The 20,948-nt window shown below is 41.1% G+C and overlaps 1 long non-coding RNA gene and 1 pseudogene across 3 annotated transcripts in view; both read right to left on the bottom strand.

The window, feature by feature from the left end:
* Positions 1 to 9,769, bottom strand: part of LOC147826187 (uncharacterized) — a 118,466-nt gene extending 108,697 nt beyond the window's left edge. The window contains exons 1-4 of one of the 3 annotated variants that reach the window (XR_015439311.1): positions 9,642 to 9,769; positions 8,988 to 9,058; positions 6,685 to 6,862; positions 5,268 to 5,354 (exon numbers count right to left, since the gene is read on the bottom strand). This is a non-coding gene — a long non-coding RNA (uncharacterized LOC147826187). Of the gene's footprint in view, positions 1 to 5,267; positions 5,355 to 6,684; positions 6,863 to 8,987; positions 9,326 to 9,641 lie in introns of those variants that run through there. The other 2 variants (XR_015439310.1, XR_015439309.1) reach the window with 2 other exon arrangements.
* Positions 9,770 to 16,292: 6,523 nt separating this feature from the next.
* Positions 16,293 to 16,416, bottom strand: LOC147826186 (U4 spliceosomal RNA; annotated as a pseudogene).
* Between the last annotated feature and the right edge of the window lie 4,532 nt (positions 16,417 to 20,948).

The raw sequence follows: 20,948 nt of genomic DNA, 5'->3' as shown, positions 1-20,948 counted from the left end.
GTCCTTGAAATCTATATGTTTTTGCCTCAATATAATGTCCTTCAAAGCTATCTAAATTGTTGTATATACCACTGTTTGTTTATTTATTTTTATTTTTATTACCACATGTCTGCAGTACATAATGCTCACATTCCAGGTGTGCAGTTGGTCCATGTACATAACACATCACAGTTCCTTTTTTCACCTCCTTTCCTTCTCTCTCCTTCTCTCTTCATCTCTTGACCCCCTTCCCATTTGAGGGAGATCTCTCTCCCTACTTCCCACTATTTATTACTGGCCAGTATTCTATGGCGTGGAAGTACCACAGTTCTTTGTCGAATAGCAGTTGTGAGAGTGGATATTCTTGTTTTGTTTCTAATCGTTAAGGGAAAAGTTGTCTTTCACCATTATGTCTGTTGTTAGCTAGAGGTTTTTTATGAACATTCTTCACTACACTAGGAACGTTTGTTTCTATTCCTATTTTGCTGATAGTTTTTTTTAAATCATGAATGAGTTAGATAATGTCAAGTGCTTTTCCCACATTGATAGATGCAGTCATGATTTTCCTCCCCCCTCCCCTCCCCTCCCCTCCCCTCCCCTCCCCTCCCCTCCCCTCCCCTCCCCTCCCTTTTCCTCCTCCTCCTCCTCCTTCTTTCTTTTTTTGGGGGGGCACCAGGGATTGAACTCGGGACCTTGCGCTTGTGACGCAGGCAGCGGAACCACTGAGCTAAATCCCTGGCCCCATGATTTTTCTTCTTAATATGGTGAATTACATCAATTCATTTTCAAACAGTGGACCAACCTTGTATCCCAGGAATAAATTTCACCTGATCTTTGTTATGGATTGAGTGTGATCTGAGTGTTCATTCTGATAAAAGGCTTGGTCCTCCAAGCTAGGAGTACTGAGAGGTGGTGGAGCCTAGGAGGATATCCTCAGTCACTGCGGATGTGACCTCAGAGGGGAGTTTTGCAGAACTCCTTGGTAGTACTCACATGAGGGTTCTTAAAAATGCCAAAGTTTGGGCTGGGGATTTAGCTCAGCGGTTTCGCTGCCTGCTGCCCAAGTACGAGGACCTGAGTTTGATCCCTGGTGCCAAAAAACAAAAACCCAAAGTTTGCCCCTATCCAGCTTTCTTTGCTTCTGGTTCAAGAAGTAACCACTTGCTTGTTCCTACACACTCCCCCACTCCCTTAGAGGGCTCCTAGAATTTAGCCAATGCAATGGCATATCCCAAACCTCCAGAGCTTTGACCTAAATAAGTAGTTCCTTATTGTGACAACAAGCTAACACAGCCATGGTATATAATTTATATATATATATACATATATATGTATGTATATATATGTATATATATATAGCTAAATTCTGTCTGCTAATATTAAGAATTTTGTTTCTATATTCTTAAAGGATATTGATCACTATGTTATTGTTGCTGCTGTTATTTGTACTGTTTTTGTCTCATTTTAAGATGAGGCTAATGTTGGTTTCATTGAATGAGTTGGGAGAGTTTTCTCCTCCTCCACTTTCTAGAAGGTAAGTAGAAGGCTGGCATTAAATTTTCTTTAAATGTTTAGTACAATTTTCTTGTAAAACCATCTAGGTTTAGATATTTACCCTTTGTAAATTTTTAAATTATGTGATCATTTCCTTAACTTACAAGTAACTACTATAACATCATTATTGTACTCTGAGGTTCTAAGACTACAACAGTCTTACAACATTATAAAATTGTAAGTTATAGCCATAAGACAATTAGATGAGATGTAGTAGTGTGTACTTTTTGAGGAATTGAGGCATTTTATCTGAGTTGTCAAGTACATGTATGTAGAATTATCAGAACCATCTTTTAAAAATAATATATTGCAAAATATAATACTCATATGGCAATGCACAAAAGATATGCATCTCAATGAAAGTAACCATCTATAAAGCAAACATTTACCTATCATCTAGGTATAAAGTGTAACATCCCTGGTGCATCTTCTAAACACCACTGATGTCTCCTTTCTTCTAGAGCCACAGGTTCCAGGACACCAACATTCATGGGTGCTCAAACCCTTTATTTAAAATAGTGTAGAATGTGCCTAGAACCTAGGTACAGCCTCCTATATGCTTTAAATCATCTCTAGATTATTAATATCTTTCACAATGCAAACAGTATATAAATAGTTGTTATACTGAATAGCTTAGGGAATAATGACAAGAAAAAAGTATGTTCATGTTCAGCACAGATGTAATTTCTTTTCCAAATATTTTCAATCAGTGCTTGGTTGAATCCATGAACATAGATCTGATGGATACAGAAGACGTTTTTGTTTTCCAGCTTTACCACCTAAGTATATAATCTAAGTACTACAATTCAGTTTTGTCTGCTGTGAACTTCATGTAAATGGAATAATATAGTATAATGGGGCTTCTTTTACTTCATATTACTTGGGTGAGAATCATCTAGGACAGTAATTTTCATTGCAGTAACAAATAAGAATATACCATTAATTTTCAGTACAGAAGAGCGTTTCATTTTACTGTTAATTAACAACTAGATTGTATCTGATTTGAGGTTACCACTAACAACCTATTCCAAATATATATATATATGTCCATTTCTTAGGATATGTACCTATGATTGGACTTTTGGGGTTGGGGTTATACAAATCTTCAATTTTTTAATGCCAAAATTTTCTAAATTGTGTGGGGTATTTTGGTACCAGGGATCGAACTCAGGACCTTGCGTTTGTGAGGCAGGCAGTGGCATCACTGAGCTAAATCCTTGGCCCCTCTAAATTGTTTTGATAATAATACATACTTCCAGTAGTGTATGAGGCCTCCTCTAGCTCCATAGTACTTATTTTTGTGACTGAATTTTGCACATTCTGACATGCTTTGGTTTATGTTCTCACAAAGTAGATCTTGCAACAAGGACTTAAAAGCAGGTCTGTGGTTTATTTGGAAAGTGACCCCAGCAAGGACAAGTGAAGAAGTGGGGACAGTGGGGCTGGGAAAGGAGATGGTAAGCAGAATGCCTTAGAGTTGATGGATGGTGTAGACAGCAGAGCTCCAGCTTGAGAAGTACCCCTCAGAGCTTTTCTACCACAGGAGGGGAAGCTGAGGTGTTAGTCCTTAGTCTGGCCCTGAATTGGTTGATGCTTGCCCTGGAGGTGTAATTTCTCCATTCCACAAGATGGAAAGCACACCTCTGTGGGGCTGGGGAAAGTCTTGGAGCAGAGCAGGTAGGAGATGCAGGCTCTTGAGGCAGGAAGTGGATGACACAAACAGTCTATCAACTTCCAGGAGCCCCAGAGGTGGACCCAGAGGCTGGGGTGGGGCATCAACAATCCAGCTCTCCCTAGTGAGTGAGTCACTCTATTTCACTCTGGTTCTAATTTACATTTCCTATGTTGCTTCTGAGGCAGAGCACCTTCTTATAGGTTTTTTGGGCCATTTTTGTGGGAAGTGATTGGGACTTGATGGTTCTAAAAGTTAGTTTGGGAAAACTTTTTATCTAACAGCTCTGAGCCTTTCAATCTATGAACATGTACTGAAACTTAAAAATTTCTGTTACTCTTTATATCTCTCCAAAGAGTGGTTTTAGACATATTTTATTATGGTAAGTTTGGATATTTGATAACCTTTGAAGCTATAATTAAATAATTTTTGATTTATGCATATTTCCCCATAACAATCTTTTAAAACATAAAGCTAGTGATGTAACTCCTCTGCCTACATCCTCGAATTGCTTTTGATTACCTATAGGAAAAACTAAAAGTCTTATTCTGCCTCAGAATAATAGCACAGTCTGCCCCTGGCTCCCTCAAAGTCTCATCTGCTCTCTGTTTCCTATACCTTGGGCTCCCTCCCAGGCCCTCACACTACTCTCTCTGCTTCTGATCCTTCCCACATCTTCTATCAAAGTAACTCCTATGTGCTCTTAAGATCTTGGCTTACAGATACCCCTTCTAACCTCCTACCCAGGTCCAGTTCTTTTTCTGGAAACTTCATATTTTGTACCAAGTTTTTCTTCCTACAATTTGTAGTTACATGATTATGTGTTATTCTTTGGTCTCTTCCACACCCACAGGACTTCAAGCTTTACATGGACAGAGGCCATAAACATCTTAGTCTCCATAGTAACTCTATTCCAGATAAACAGGCAGCATCTAAATGCTTGTTGAGTTAATGCAGCAAAGAAAGTATAAGTGGAGGGATAAACAAGGGTACACAGGAAGAATAGGTGGGCTTGAGGTGGTTGCCTAGTTTGGGGACATGTGAACTCCTGGCACACAAAATTCTAAGGGCAGGGCTTTGATTCTCAGGCTGAAGGGAATCAAAGGAGCAGTGAACTTCTCCACAGAGAAGGCCCCTGATTTTGATGTTATCCATTGGTAAGAATTTATTTATCCTCAATATTTAACCTTACTCTGCCCATGTTTCTCTCCATAAGATGGTCTTTTAGCCATTACTTATAGTCACATGTTTCTGTATCTACATATGTTAATTTGACCTTCAGGACCAGCTTCCAGGAAAAAAAAAAGGTAGCTACAAATAAACACCATGTAATCCCAGGAGGTTAATCAGAAACTATTCTAAAAGTTTACTGATGACTTTGAAATGCAAATTCCAAGATTGTAAAGAATCTATTTTATACACTCACTTAGCTGTATTAGATTCTAATGACATTTCTTTTTCTCTATGATTAAATGCCAAGCTTTAGGATAAAACTTCCAGGGTGCTCAAGTTTTCTTGGAAAACACAAATTACCAAAACTCATTCAAGAATACTTACATAGCTATGATAATTTTATATCTATTAAAGAAATTAAGTTTGTAGTTCTTTATAAAAAACTTCCTATATAAGATCTTTTTTCAGATAATAAAGAGAAAATATTTGCCAGTTCATTTTATGAGTTTTGCATTATCCTAATAATAAAATCAGAGAAAGAAAATACAGGAAATGAAAACTACAGAGGTAACATAACATACAATAAAAATTCTTAGCAAATGACAAATCAAATCCAGGAATATGTAAAAAAGACACGCATCATGACCAAGTGGGGTTTTTCCTGGGAACCCAAAAGTGGCTTTAATACTCATCATGCATTAACTGTAACTTTCCATAATTTTTTATTATGAAACTGGAATCATAAAGATACACTAGTATAGGTAATATTTAAAGAATTCACAGTAACCAGTGTTAGCCAAGATATGGATAGAACAACCAGAATGCTCATGTAAAAAGGTACATTTGGGGAACATTTAATCGTTTCTTATAAATTTACATATATACTTACCATACAACTCAATAGTTCCTCTCCCAGGTTTTTGCCCACACACTTACAAAAAGTACTGCTACATGAATGTCCACAGTGGCTTCATTTCTAAGAGAAAAATATCAAATGCTCATGAATAAGTGAGTGGATAAACAGCACCTTAGCCATATACAATGAAACTCTGCCTATTAATAAAAAGGGATGGAAAAAGGAAGAATTTTATTAACAAACGCAGCATGGGTACATTTCAAAAACATGCTGAATAAAGTCAGATAGGCATGAGAGGGTATATATGCTTTATTTATGTAAAATTCTAAAATAGGTGAATCTGATCTCGAGTGACAGAGAGCAGATCACTTAGTTGTCTAGGGCTGGGACAGCATTGACAGCAAAAGGAACAAGAATGAAATCTGGAGGTTGATGGAAAAGTTGTATATCTTGATTTTGGTTGATAGATTCATTTATCAAAACATCAACTACAGAATATCATTATAATGGGTACATTTTAATGTATGCAAATTATACTTCAATAAAATTTATTTAAAAGGAGGAAAGGGAACGAGGGTGGAGGAAGTCACTGGATTTGCTGGAGATAGTGCTCCAAATTCAGGTCATTTAATTCTCAATACACCACCTTTCCCATCAGAACCAGAACCTCCCAATGAATATAAATGTAACCATGAATCTTTAAGTGACTAGGAAAAGTAAGCAAGTCTTTTCAGAAATTGCCACTTGTCATTTATTTCTTATCAAATTTCCAAAATTTTAATTCAATGTGCATTCAGATCTCTACTGAGGGCAGTTCGCACACACGCGCGTGCCCCCCCCCACACACACACGTGGCACACGGCAAATGACCCAGACAAGGCTAGGGTGAACCTGGTGGGCTCCATGCAGGACGATTTGTGATTCTTGCTCCCCTGTCTTATTTCTCATACTCACCTTTCTGCCACAGCTGGAGCTAAATTCTGCTCTCGTAGTTCATAGTTTGCAGCTTCTACTGCTATACTAGAAATGATATCTGCTGTGATTTATAGATGTGTAACCCTGGACTCACAGTTTATATGGATGTACACTTTCAAGGTATTGAATTAAAAGTGACATCTATTTCATTCCACAGCATCAAGGCAGGAAGACCTATGGTGGCCTTACCCTGTTTCTGTTAATGTTCGTATTTACCAGATTACCTAGCCAGCAGCATCCAGTCTCTGGAGCCTGGTGGCTCTCTCAACTTCCATGTCTTCACCATCCAATGAAAATAATAATGCCTTCCCTCTGGTATTACTAGAATTAAAGGGCCATAACACAAGGGAAACCCACAATAAATCTTTCATTTCCTTCTCCCGGCCTTCTTTTCTTCTATTTTCTTTCCACCTTCCTTGATATATAAAATGTTAGAAATAGAAGAGACCCTAAAATTCTTTTATTCAATACCCACCTTTTATAAATGAGAGAAGGGAGATGCTGGTGAGTCTTCCAACAGCCATTGCCAATCTCTTGATTACAGCGATCTTTACAGTACATCCTGGGGATACATCCAGCTGGAAAGTTAGACATTCTAGGTCCCAATTCCCAAGATTTAGACTGCCAGCCCTCCATATCCGCATGTTACACATCTGTGGATTCAACCAACCGTGAGTGTGAAATATTTGCCCCAAAAAATGTATCTTTCCTGAACAATGTAGACTTTTTTCCTGCCATAATCCCCTAAACAATATATATAACAACTACTTATGTAGCACTATCTAATTGCATTAGGTGTCATAAACAATCTAGAGATGATTTCATGTATACAGAAGGATGTGCATAGGTTCTATGCAAATACTTTGCCATTTTATATAAGGGGCCTACGCATCCATAGATTTTGGTTTCTTTAGGGAGTCCTGACACCAATCTGCCACAGATACCAAAGGGCAACTGTATGGGCATGAACTTCAAAGTTCTGAATCAGAAAGAACATAAGAGGGGATAGTTTTCTTACCTCCCACTTTTCACTCAAGAACACTCAAGCCGACTAGAAGTTTTCTGTTTTAAAAACTGCTCTGAAAAATAGTTTGTACAACCTCTGGTAAACTTTTGTAACCAAAGACCATACTGGATATCTTCCCATAAGTGCCTCTGTCTGAATCCTATTTTTTGGAAGGAGGATAGTAATTTCCAAGAGAAAGCTCTCAAACTCCTCAAGGTCCACAAATGTTCAGAGGTGACCAGTTACCATCTGGGGGCTGCCTTCCTCCTATAACTCCTTCGAACCTTGAAGAGAGAACTCTTTCACTGTGTGAGTCTTGCCAGCTATGTTAACAGAAGGAGAGGCCAAATGCTCTCTCTCCCCACCATTGCTTGTCATGTGACCTGAACCTTCCAATCAGAAGATCCCATCAGACCATGGTCCTCAGTGATGCTAAGATTAGAATTCAAGGTGACAGCATCAGGAGAAGTGACTTAGAATTCATGGAAGCAGTAGCATCAAGAGCTTTATTTCTTAATCTTTTTTCATTATTGCCCTTCAACAAAGACTTTCTTAGACATTTTTCTCTTAGACATCTTTCCTATGAAATTTTAAGAACAAATCTATCATACTGTATATCAGTTTACGTATTGGATGTATATCCCAGCTTTAAATATAGTAAGAAATAGTTTTTATTCCCTCTGAAGAATGAGTTTTTCCCCTTGGGATTATATTGTCCCTTATATTGAGAATGCCTGAGCTGGAAGAACTGGTATCCTACAGGGGCCTCTGAACCAGCTGCTTCTGTGGATTGGTAATGTCAGAATACCTTATTCCTAATGTCAGTTCTTCTCTCCCTTTCCACAATCCAGATCTTCATCCATCCTAAGCTACCTGAGATTCTTCCAGTAAGATCCCTTTTTAGTTTGGATTTCCCTGGAAGCAGATCCTGAGACAAGTATTTGAATGCAAGTAGTTTATTTAGGTGTCCCAGGAAATACCAGCAGGAGAGTGGAGAAGTAAAACAGGGAAGAAAAAGAAGCCAGTAAAGGGTGCATGAGCCAGGAAGTTACCACTGTGGGCAACTGGAGCTCAGGTACATGAGGTCACCCCACCCAAGGGACAAAGCAGCTAGGTTGTTTCTGCACTAATTCCCACTGCTCTTTGGCTCCCCTGCCCCTGGGTCTGCTGTGCAGGAAAAGAGCAGGTCCAGAGGCCAGAGAAGCCTTCAGATAAAGAGAGGTAAAATGCAGGCAGTTAGAAGTCTGGACTATGTGCACTAAAATGAAAGGGCTTAAGGGGTGTGGTCAGGACACTGACTTGGTAGGTCAGCTTTTTGTCATTGTGACAAAATCCCTAAGATAATCACCTTAAAAGGAGGGATTCTTTTGGTTCATTATTTCAAAGGTTTATCAGCTTTCCTGACACTGAGACACAATACCTGACACCCACAACTTAAAAAAGGAGAGGCTTAAATTGGTTCACAGTTCAGGAGATTCATCCTATAGGCAGCTGTTCCAAGACAAGAACATCATAATGGATTGGGGTGACAAGGTACAGCTTTCAGCTCATGGCAATCAGGTAGCAGTGCTGAGGCACAGTGCCAGAGAGAAAGGGGAGAGGAACTAGGTGTAGACCCCAAGGCCACACCTCCATGGTCCAGCCAGACAGACTTGGAAGTGTGCTCCTCCAATGTCCGGTGCAGATCCCAAACCCAGCTGGGTCCACACTATAAAGCTTAACTGTCACAATTGGCTAAGTCAAAAGGACATTAGAAAGGACAGATCTCTTACCTCCCATTTTTTGCTCAAGAATGTTCAGCCAGATGAGAAGTCTCTTGTTTTAAAAGCTGTTGCCTTTGAGCCTGTGGTAAGAAAACATGTCAAAGCTGCTCACCTAATTGTTGGCCTGGAAGGAGGGCAGAGATCCCAATGCCCCCTCCAAGGGCACACCCCCAATGACCTCACTTCCTCTTACTAGGCCCCACCTCTTAAAGGTCCCACCACCTCTCAATAGTACCTGGGCTGATGACTAAACCTTTAACACATGGGCTTATGCAGGAAACTCAAGATTCAACTATAGCACTTCGAGAGACACATGATAAACATAAGTCATGGACTTCAACCAGGGATTTTTCAGACTATGCTCAAAGAATGGGACTGAGGTAGCTGGAAAAGGAAGGCAAAGTTTGATCCAGGGTTACTAAGTTACATTACCAGTTGAATTCATATTTTCATAAAGTCTTTTTGTATATGTAAGGACACTGATCAGAAAAAAAAAAGGGGGAACTGGAATGGCAGGATTTAGAGACCTCCAGTTTCACCAACCCTCAACCTACACTAAGCCTCCCTGACCTCCCTTGGCTTCTTCCCCTTATTGTTCGATTAGGCTTTTCATGTCTGACCTGAGGCTGCTATGGCAACCTTCTCCCACCTGCCATTAATTACCTTGAAAGAGGGAATAGATCCTCTTCATGCTGCATCCTCATCCGCATCCCATCCCTCACCCATACACGCTGATTCACCATATCCCAGACCTTTTGCAAGATCAGATTCCACTGCTGCCTAGAGGAGGAGTCAGTTTATACAGTCAACACCAAGAGGAGGTTACCCCATGCTGAAGACTGACAGAATTTTACTTAATTATATTGACAAAGATATGGGTGTATACAAGAAAGGGATCCTGAGGACTATTGCCCAAGGAGGAAGAAGCATCATTTTGACCAGGACAAGTGTGGGTACCCTTACCAAGGATTTGAAATCTAGAGCTCAAACTTGAGCAGTTGAAAATGGTCCCAATAGGGCCAGGGATTTAGCTCAGTTGTTCCGCTGCCTGCCTCACAAGCACAAGGACCCGAGTTCAATCCCCGGTACCAAAAAAGAAAAAAGAAAATGGTCCCAATAGTTTTCTTGCTGGCCCTAAGAGCCTCAGGCTCTCTTGAAAGTGCTATCTAGGAAACTTTGAGATGCCAGAGATGGTGAGGTGAAATATAAGAAAAGAACTGAAAGGTGTTGAGAGCTAGGACTGTGGCTTTATATCTAGCCCTGTAGAAGAGCCCATCATCAAGGCCTGATACGTCCAATGGTAACAGAAATATCAGCACCTTTGAAAATCACTTTAGCAACTATTCTCCATGGGTTGGGGTTTCTGGTAGAATATGCTGCCATTGGAAAACAATGAGCCTGCTATTCCCAGGTCTGAGCACTCCTCCCAGCTTTTTGCCTAATTCATTCTTCTTCATCCTTCAAATTTCACCTCAAGGGTTGCTTCTTAAAGAAAGCCATCTGCTTCCATTAATCCTTGAACCAGATTCAACTTTGTTCAGTCAACATCTGGTACCATATTGTTTTCCTTCAAAGCACCTTCCTCAGCTTTTTCCTGTACACTCATGTGGGTGATGTGATGAACATCTGGTCCTTCCACTAGACTAGCTATACCCCAATAGCTAGATCCACACATTTTCCTTCTCCACTGTACACCTGGCTCCCACATACAATCCCTGGCATGTTGGCCACTCAGCAAATACTCATAGAAGGAAAGAAGGAAGGAACGCATGTAACGTTTTGTTTTACTTTTTTAAAAGTCTTATAAAAATTGAAACTTGGTATGAATTGGCAGCTGCAGGACAGTTGGTATGAGCATGGCGATGCTTTCTTCTGCTGACTGTGAGCAGAGGTTGAAAAACATAATTCTGTTACCAGAAGGCTCTGAAAGTATGGGTGTGCCCCTCAGAAACCATGCCTGGATCAGGTAGACCACTTTGCAAAGCTCTCTGTCCTAAACAGAGCAAGATGTTAACCGGACCATTCACAGCTAGTTTTAAGATCTGGGGGGAAATCATGCAACAAGAGACAAAATAGGGAAATTGAATCACCCAGCAGCTCAGCACCCTTTGTCTTAGCCTGCGGTGTGCTGCAGGCCTACAAGGGGCTGATGGAGAAGTCTTTGGGCTGAGCGACTGCTATTTAATTCATCTACAAAAACTTCACTAAGCTTTTCATCCAATCTTTAATTTCATCCATACTTCCCTTTTAACAAATTGCAAGGAAATAACTCACCCTGAACGGCCATAGTCCTGCCACAGAGCTACCAAATAAGAAAGACACGTGTTTCCTGAATTTGGGTGAATGAACCGCCAACGCTCACTTAACAGACTTATTTTTACTGGGAGAGAGAATGCTGATGGTTTCCTCCAGAAATGCCATTGTTCTAACGAAAACATTTGGTGCCATCTGCTGGTAAAACTTAGCTGACTGCTAAACATTCACCACACAAATGGCTCCCAGGGACTCTGATATGGAAAACCCGATACAACTAACTCGGTTAAGTTTCTAAGAATATAGGCAATTCAAGTTCACTGTTATTTTCCTATGGTATTCAATCCCTCTGCTTGGGGATGATTTATTTTCCAGTACAAGTGGCTTTAAGTGAAAATCATCTCTATATTTTATGCAGAGTTCACCTTTGAGCTAAAAGAAGGGAAAGAACTACAAACAAATTTCTTTTGGCATAAAAGGAGAGAGAATTTCCCAGAAATCTTCTAGGCCCCTTCTGTCTCTAATGTATTGGGATTTCAAGAAAGCTACAGATTGTTTCTAACATTTGGTTAGCTTTCACTCTAAGAAAAGTCTCACTTTCCCCGTTCTTAGGTAAAATACAGACTACAGTTAGTCCCTCTGATGTTTTCATGAACTGGAATTGTTCTTTATAATCTACCATGGCCAAGGTGAGAAAAACAAGAGGAATGATAGTTAACATCTTAACAACCCCATGTTAAGATATCACCTTGCTGATATAGTAAACAAATTACACTTCAGACAAATCTGCCTCCTTATAAATGATGTGTGTACAAATTTCCACATGCACAAGCAGTGAGCATGAAGAATAAGGAGCAACAATTCTCCTTGAAATGTGCAGGCCTATCAGCAGAGACAAGCCCTGTCTGCCTCATAATGTGGAGGAAATTCATAGCAAAGGCCTTAGTGTGCTGTTTTCTGTCTGCTGACTCTAGGAACTATGACCCCATCTATCAGCCAATACAAAATGAAATCCATGGACTTAGTGAAGTGGTCGTGTTCCATGCACTAATTGCTTTCTCACTAGAATTCAAATCAGCACCGCCAAGAGGTACCTCCAAAACAGCCCAGCAAGAGCCTGAAGGGCTGAAAAGTCATTTCATTCAAGCCCCTCTTTGTCCAGATGAATGAACGGAGGCCACAACATTCAGGTGACATCATGGGCCTGTGTCCAGTAAGATGAGAAGTAGGGACAGAGGTCGGCTCTCTGCTCCTCCATCTCCCCTGTGCTTGCCTTAACTGATGTCTTCCTGTAGGGGATGCAAAACCACAAAGGTGGCATGAGAGATGACAAATATCTATAATGTGCATAATGGAATGTCTTCCTCCTTTAAAGAAATAAAGCCATTCATGTAAATGAAAAGGGAGGGGAGAACATTATAACCCACCCAAGCAGGGAATCTGCAGCAAAGCTACTACTGCCCTCCCTGGTGTTGAGCCTCTTATGTGGACCAGACACTGCATGCTTTATCTTCAAGTCTCATCAACACTCTTTGATACCCATTTCACAGATGCAGACTGAGGTTCGCATGGACAAACTGCCCACCCTCATTTGGTAGTAACAGGGAACCCCACACATGAAATTAAGACCCCTCAACTCTCAATCCCATCACCTTTTCATTTCACCAGCCGCTGCCTCTTAGCAACTACAGTTTCAACAAAGAGCAAAATTCTTATGAGAGCTCAGTAATAAAAGAGACAGAAGCCCTGAAATTCCACTTAAGTGAGTTCTGCTTCAAGCCCAAAGCAGGTGCTGTTGCTGAGAAGCCAGATGAACACACGTTCCTTTCCCAGCCAATAGAACCTCCTAGCTGTTGAGCTCAGCATTTGCCTTTAAAATGAGAATTGCTGTCTCCGGGCAAAGAGGCTTTCGACATGAGTCAGGCAGCCCTCAGATCTGGTTTGTTTTCAGCTGAGTGTGGAGGGTGTGTGTGTGCTCATCAGCAAAGCATGTTGTGGAGGATGTAGACACGCACACACACCTGCTCCTCACAGCTGCCCCAAGCATCTGACACCATAAGGTCTGTTTCTAGCCTCCCCACACACACCGCACCACACCCTCAAGGAATGTGCTTTTTGCGATCACCGGCAGGAAATGACCTTGAGGAAAGCCACTTGATGTCATTCCTTGAATGTTCTGCTGTCAGCTCCCAAAACCATGAGGCTTGAGATCCTGAGTCTCCCTCAGCTGCACAAACAGAGGTCACCGAAGGATTCCAGGAAAGAGAGAAGTTGATGATCACAGCAGTTCACATACAGACCAAATATGGCAGCACCCATGGGAGCCACCTGGGACTGTGATGCAGAGGCGCCCAGGCTTGAATCCTACAGCTGCCTTTTCCCAGGGCTCAGACACTGAACCATGCATTCGGCATCTCAGTTTTCCCATCCACTTGACAGACCGCGGAGCACTGCCCATTACAGACGCATCTGGCACAGTGCGCACTATGGGCAGTCAACGCCTCATCTTTCCACACGATGCACTCCGAAGTCAGGAACAAAGGGCTGGCCAGCCAGCATCTCTGCCATCAAGGAGACACTGACACTGATGAGTGAATCACCAAACTTGACATTTACTGTAAAACTGCTAGCCTCAGATTCTCAGAAAGGGTTGGTTTCACCCCAAAGTATAAGCATTGCTGTTATCAATTCTGATTGCACGCAGTTCTCAGATGTGTGCCCTGCTCTCCTCTCCATGGCACCTGTCTCCTCCTCCCTCCCAGTCTCATTACCTCCCCTCAAAGCCTGCAATACCCACTAGCCCTCTCCCTGCCTTCTCCACATCCCTCCCCAGGGCCATTACATCCCCAACTGCTGCCAGAGTGAGGCTAAGGCAATGCACGTGATTCGCTGCTTCCCCGGTCATTCTCCCTTCTTCCCTCAGACAGAACCTAGAGCTTGTCCAGGCTCCCCAAACTCTCCTTTGCTTCAGAGGAAGGTGCCTCACCCCCATCTCTCTGGGTTTAACCCGAGGAATCATGCTCTGTGCCATGACTGGTTAGTATTGATCCACATCTCAGTTCTGCCCAACGATAATGCAGTGAAATGTGTGTGGCCATGACGCTTGTTCTTATCTGCAGGACACATGACCTATGCATAATTCTGCCATGAACTCTGTCATGTGCTTTATCCATGTACATGTTTGGTTCCTGCAGAGACTGTATGTGCATAGAGTGGGCCTTTCCTAAGACTGCTTTTTATTCCACTCCTGATACCATACCTGGCATAGAGTAAGACTTTAATGGATGAATTCGTTGAATGATTGGTGATACATTTTCCCAATATACTTCCTAACAGAAAAAGCAACAAAGATCCTAGCCCACAATAAGAGAATATCCCCGGGGTGATTGTAGCTGCCTTTTTCAGAATAGGGTGCCAGGCCAGATGTCAACCTTCTTTCCTAATTAGGAAAGGTTCCTTGGTGCTACACATCTGCAGGATGTTATGCTAACCCCAGAAATGCAGCAGCAAAGCAAAGTTTGAGGACACCAAAGAGGATTGAGCACTCTTGTCTTCTCAGCAGGCACAACTCTACCTACTGGTCTGAGTCATGGAAATCAACAAATAGTGCAGGAGGATATAAATTTAAAGCAGAAAGGACCCTGGCATCACCTGCAGGGCATGGCAGCTTAAAGTGAATATAAGGTAAAAGGTCTGCTACCTTAATCACCAAAGATATTAGATGTAAAATCCTGAGGCCAAGGCAGAGGATCGCAAGCTCTAGCCCATTGTAGCTTAGCAAGAGTCTTTCAAAAAATAATTATTATTATTTTTGAAAGAATGTAGCTCAGTGAAAATGCCCTGGATTCAATCCCCAAAGCAACAACAACAACTGCCTGTTCCTATGAAGCTCGGAGGACAAATTAGTAAGGTTGTATATGGACCACTGTGGAATCACTTGCAATTAAGAACAGTAATTTGGCTCCTGTTCCTATAATTATAACTTCTCCTGTGTGGACAGACAGACCCCTCATTGTGTCTGGAACAATCATGGCATTCCAAACACAAAGCAAGCCAAACTAGCAAACCCCAGGGCTGGCTCTTTCAACAATCCATCGCTCAACAGCTCCTCGCTGCAGCCAGCTTGAGGACCTAGTTTCCTGCCATTGTTAGCACAGTGAGCCTGGCATTCCATCCAAATGGATTTGACCCCTTTACTAAACAGCATTGCATAGTTCCCTGATTAGTATATTCCTGTGTTTAGATGGGAAGTGGCAGGGCTGGGGGAGGTGAAGGGAGAAAGACACGGAAGATAATAAGGAAAAATAACTTCACTCTCTCCGTGCTATCAGGACAACTTAAGACTGGCTTCACTCACAGTGCAGTGTGTGCGCTCCCTCACAAATACATAAGCACCAACAATTCTTTATCAGCTATGTGCAATGAAGCAGCCTGGCTGAGAATAAGCAAGAGCCCATGACTTCATTATGAGCTGCTACTGCTGCAGGGATTTTGTTTATTCTAATCAGGAGGATGCAGAAAATTATAAACTATACTCCCCTTAGGATGGTCTCTATTTACAGTTCTGTTCTTTAAGGATATTGATTCCTTCTCGTAGTGATACCAAATAGGGATCGTTTGGTGTGAAGCAACCAGTGTGGTTCCTAGATTACAATGGACCGTAAGGTTCTTCTCGACAAAATGCCTTTTATTGCCATCCTCTACTTCTTTACTGTTGCCTTCAATGCTACAGCTTCTGAGAAGTTTTTCACCGTAGATAGCTGAAACTATCTCCTCTAGGTTAATTCACACTATGTTCAATAGTGAACATTTTTATCATCATATATTAACATCTATTCATCAATGACCTGAAGGCGGAGAAAAAATAATTCACTATTTAATACTTTCTGAAGTTATCAAAATTTAAAACTTATGTGCTTTACTAGGTGCCATCATGAAAGTCCTACAGAATGAGAGCAAATTTTACAAATTATGTATCTCATAAGCAACTTTTATCTAGAACATATAGAGATTTAGTGCAACTCAAGACAAATAACTAAGTTGAAAGTGAGCAGGAATCTGAATAGATATTTCTCCAAAGAAGACATACAAATGCACAATCGCATAAAAGATGTTCAATGTCATTTAGCAATAATCACACCTCAGATAAATCTCCCTGGCTATGATATTGCCACTGTGCAAAGTTATGATGCCATTAACTACAAAGAACATGCAAGTCAAAACCACAATAAGACAGCCCTTTAAAACCACTAGGGTAACTATAATGAAAAAGGTAATAACAAGCATTAGTGAGAACGTGGAGAAATCAGAACCTTAATTTACTGCTGTTGGAGGTATAAGATGCTACATCTGCTTTTGGAATTAAATTGGTGGTTCCTGAACTGGTTAAACAGGATTACCATATGATCCAGTAATTCCACTTTTAGTGTAATCACTAATTTCTAATGTCTACATCCAAAAAAGATGGTACAAAAGTAACAGCATTATTCATAGTAGTTGAAAGACTTTAATATCCTTCATCTGATGAATGGGTCAATAAAATGTGATGTATCCATACAATGGAATATTATACAGCAACAAAAATAAATGAAATACTGATGTATGCTACATGAATAAACTTGGGAATATACTAAGTGAAAAAACTAATCACAAAGGACCATATATTATATGATTTCATTTTATAAAATGTCCAGAACTGGCAAACCACAGGCAAAAAGTAAATTAGTGGTTCCCTAGAGGATGGGGGTGGGGGCTCCTACACAGAAATTTCTCCAAAAAGATGCAGAAATGGCCAAATGGGAGTACTGGGAGCTGACAGCGAAGTGTCAAAAGGTTCCATTGTAGAATAATTCCCAACACTGTAACTATATTAAAAGTAATTGATCTGTACAGTTTAAATGGGTAAAATGCATGCTGTATGAATTACATTTCAACATCTTTTAAAACTATGAGATCAACTGAATATTCAACGTTAAAACTAACTACAAGGTCACTTGAGATTTCATTGAAATTGTGGTGGGACCCAATTGAAATTGTGGTGGGACAGAGTCTTAGCAGTCTTGTCCTTTCTTTGACCCCACTCAGAATAGCTCTGTCACTGAGGCAAATGTCTCTAGTCTCCGGCCACTGGGCCCTCACCTGTAAGCGAGGGTGGACACATACTCTCTGAGGACCTTCCCACCCACAACCCTTTCAAAAACCAGTGACCTCTGAAACAATGATAAAATGGCCTGACTGTTCTTTGAACTCTCTAGAAGTTATCATATTCTTTTCCTTGGTTTTTGAAATTCCACCACAGACTCCACTGGGTAGTTAAAATAATAAGTTAATTGTGTTTGATTTCAATGAGAGCAAAGTGTTTTAAATTAGTACGATTTGTTTCGGTGCTGATAACAGCCTTTTCTGCATGCTGGGGGTGGATAGTGAGATCTGCCCACCCAGAGCCAGGCTGTGTGGTGTCTGGGGAGCCCCTTGTACTTCACCTAGGCAGAAGACACCCACTCTTCAGTCTTCCTTCATCCCTCCCATGCAAACCCTTACTTCCTGTGCCTTGCCTGTGTGATTGGGTGCCTATTAGATCCCTGTCTTAGTAGCACATAGACCTGTAAATCATTCCAAGGCCTTACATTTTTCAGATGTGAGTTTTATTGTCTTGACCTGTTAGGACTTGATGGGGCTCGATCCAGGACCCTGGCTCCCAAGCTGCTGGGTAGAGCCCTGGTCAGATGGCTGCTTAACACAGCCGAGTCATCAGGATGGTGCTGGAGAGGGGTGAACAGACCCGTCATCTCCAGGCCTTCGTGCTTACTGGTGCCACAGGGATACTGAGGTACAGATGGTTTGCTTTTCTTCTTCCTCATTTCCACCAAGCCTCTCAGCTCTGTTCCAAAGATTCTCTTTTCCCCGGCAAAGCAAATACCTACACTTTTAAAATACAGCTTGAGCCCAGACCCAGTTTTCTCCTCAAAGATCTCATGTGTACTTTTCCATGTGTTTTCTGTCACTGTAACAAAATACCAGAGACCAGATATTTATAAAGAGCAGACGTTATGAAGCCTGAGATGTCTAAAAGCAAGGTAGCTCCCTTTGCCTGGCATTTGGCAAGGGCCGTTCTGCCGCATCATAACATAGTAGAGGGCATCACACGGTGAGACGGAGCAAGGGTGAGAGCTCTCTCAGGCCTCTCTTCCTCTTCTTATGAAACAACTAAGCCCATCATATGGCCCCACCTTCATGACTTCATCTAACCCTAACTACCTCCCAGAGGCCCCACTTCCAATAACCATGAACACTGAATTTGGGGATCAAGTGTCCAAGACATGAGCTTTTGAAGGACGCCTTCAAATCCCAGCAACAATAAAGATAGTAAAATACAATGGGTGGCTAATTGTTCAATACCTGTAAAATCAGCATCTTCAACTGGTTTCTGAGGTCAGAATTGAGTCTAAGCTTCCTCTGCTAACCCTGTCCGTGCTGAGCACAGTCACGACAGACACTGAATGAACATCTCTCAACTGGCTGTATTCAAAGTGGAACTTGGGGAACATCTGCAAAGATGGGGTCCACATTAGCATCACGAGACAGTTAAAATGTTTCAGTTCTCAAACTGATTTCTAAAAAAGGAAGTAGAAAGTTTCCACAAATACAATCTACTTATAATCCAGTTAGAACACTTCTCAAGGTTCCTTTAAGCATTGGTTAAATAAAGAAATAATGACATAATCCTTTCTTTCTTTAACTCTTCAGTGGGGAAGGAATGTGTCTATGCTGCTTCCCTCTAGAGGTGAGGTCTCATCCCTCTGGTCTCTCTGTCCAGGGCTTAGGTCAGGTCTTTGTCTACCTTGGAGATGTCCCCAGGCTCTTTTTTACCTTTTTCTTCCTCTCACTAAATCGTGCTCCATGGTGGCCTTTTTCCTCATACTATCTTTGGAGTAATCAAAATTCCCTGAATCTATGCAAGTTTTATATTACATGTGTACCATTTATAACCCTCTGAAGATGAGCATTATTGGAAATTACTTGATGCAGTTTGGCCATGAGCATCTTTTGGAGTTTTGTTTGGTGTGCTTTGATTTGGTAGACGACAATATTCTTCGAGAAAATGTGAAGAGACGGCAATTAGTTTTCCTTACAAACTGGCTTGCAGGTCATAATGAAAGCAAATCAAACATCAGATTCCATTACACATACAGACATTTATTTGATAGTTCATTTAAAAACAGGCTTAAAACAATTCACCAATTGATTCTGTAAACTTGAGAAATCTCCAGCTCTCAGCTCTCTGCCCTGTTAGGTGCCCCAAGCATGATCTATAAAAGTTTTGCTCCCTATAGTCACAGTGACATTCCTGGGAAAGATTCAAACATTGTAACCTTCATTATCTCATCTCTGAACTCAGTGGCCATATATAGGACTAAGTGGAGCTCGAGCTAAGAAAATAGCCCTAATGTGAGCAACACTGTGATGGAGTGGGTTCTTAGGTCCTGCTCATTTAAGATAACGGGAAGTAGAGAGAGAGATCTTTCTCAAATGAGAAATGGATCAAGACATGTAGGGAGTTGGGGCCAGGGATTTAGCTCAGTGGTTCTGGCACCTGCCTCGAAAGCTCAAGGTCTGGAGTTCGATGAAAGAAAGAAAGGAAGAAAGAAAGAAAGAAAGAAAGAAAGAAAGAAAGAAAGAAAGAAAGAAAGAAAGAAAGAAAGAAAGAAGAAATGTAGGGAGTAGGAAGGGAGGGGAGAGAAAGGGAATGAAAAAAGATAATAAGATATGCCATGTACATGTACAAACACCACACAAGGAAAGTAAACATCATGTACTGCAAACATGAACTAATAAACAGTACATACAAAAAATAGAACAAGGGGCACCTCTAATCTCTAATCTATGTATCTTGAATCCCTTTTTTCACCAAGGAGAACTAACAAGACACTAATTTCATGAATAAAAACCCATTGTTTATAACTGGTATAAGAATTAGCAAATCCATAGTACTTGATCAAGGAAGGCTTATAAAAGATATATCTGGACTTCCTGATATAATCCTGGCTGATACCTCATGGCTAAGCATTGTTGATTGGTACTCAGGGCCAACCTAAGCTAAAGTAGCACACAGAACATCACACTGTCTACATTCAAGTATTTCTAAGTAAATTACAGGCATGACAAGCCTATAAACTAACACTTTATCCATAGGCTGGCTTCAAAAAATACTTTGCTTCATGTTGCCAAGGAAAGAGTTCTTCCACTCCAACATTTATGTTTTAAATGATTAAATGATTTTTTTAAATCTGGTTTTCTTAAAGTTACATTTACTGGTGACAAAATGCTGACACTGTACCAGGCAGGCACGTGAGTATGCAGACTCTCCACAGGGTCTTCTCAATGAGTAATTCAGGTGTAAGTTTGATATTCACATAGTGAACAGGTGCCAGAGGACAGGCCCTGTGCTAGTCAAGTTTTCCTCACTGTGACCAAATACCCAAGAAAAACAACTTAAAGGAAGAAAGATTTATTTTGGCACACAGTTTCAGAGGGTTCAGTCCATGGTCAGCCAGCTCCATTGCTTTTAGGCCTGTGAAGAAACAGAGCAACATGGCAGAAGGCTGTGACAGAAGAAGGAGGCTCCCTCATGTCAGCAAGAAGGAAAGAAACAAAGAGCCAGAGCTAGAGAGGAAGAGTTGGGGAGCAGATATAGTGCCACAAGTTATGCCTTCATGA

Source organism: Heterocephalus glaber, unplaced genomic scaffold, assembly GCF_053883595.1.
Source record: "Heterocephalus glaber isolate CG9 unplaced genomic scaffold, H.glaber_assembly_v1.0 deba00001472, whole genome shotgun sequence".
In the NCBI taxonomy this organism is placed as follows: Eukaryota; Metazoa; Chordata; class Mammalia; order Rodentia; family Bathyergidae; genus Heterocephalus; species Heterocephalus glaber.
Note: the sequence above shows the minus strand (reverse complement) of the source record. Positions and strands in the feature narration are given on the sequence as shown.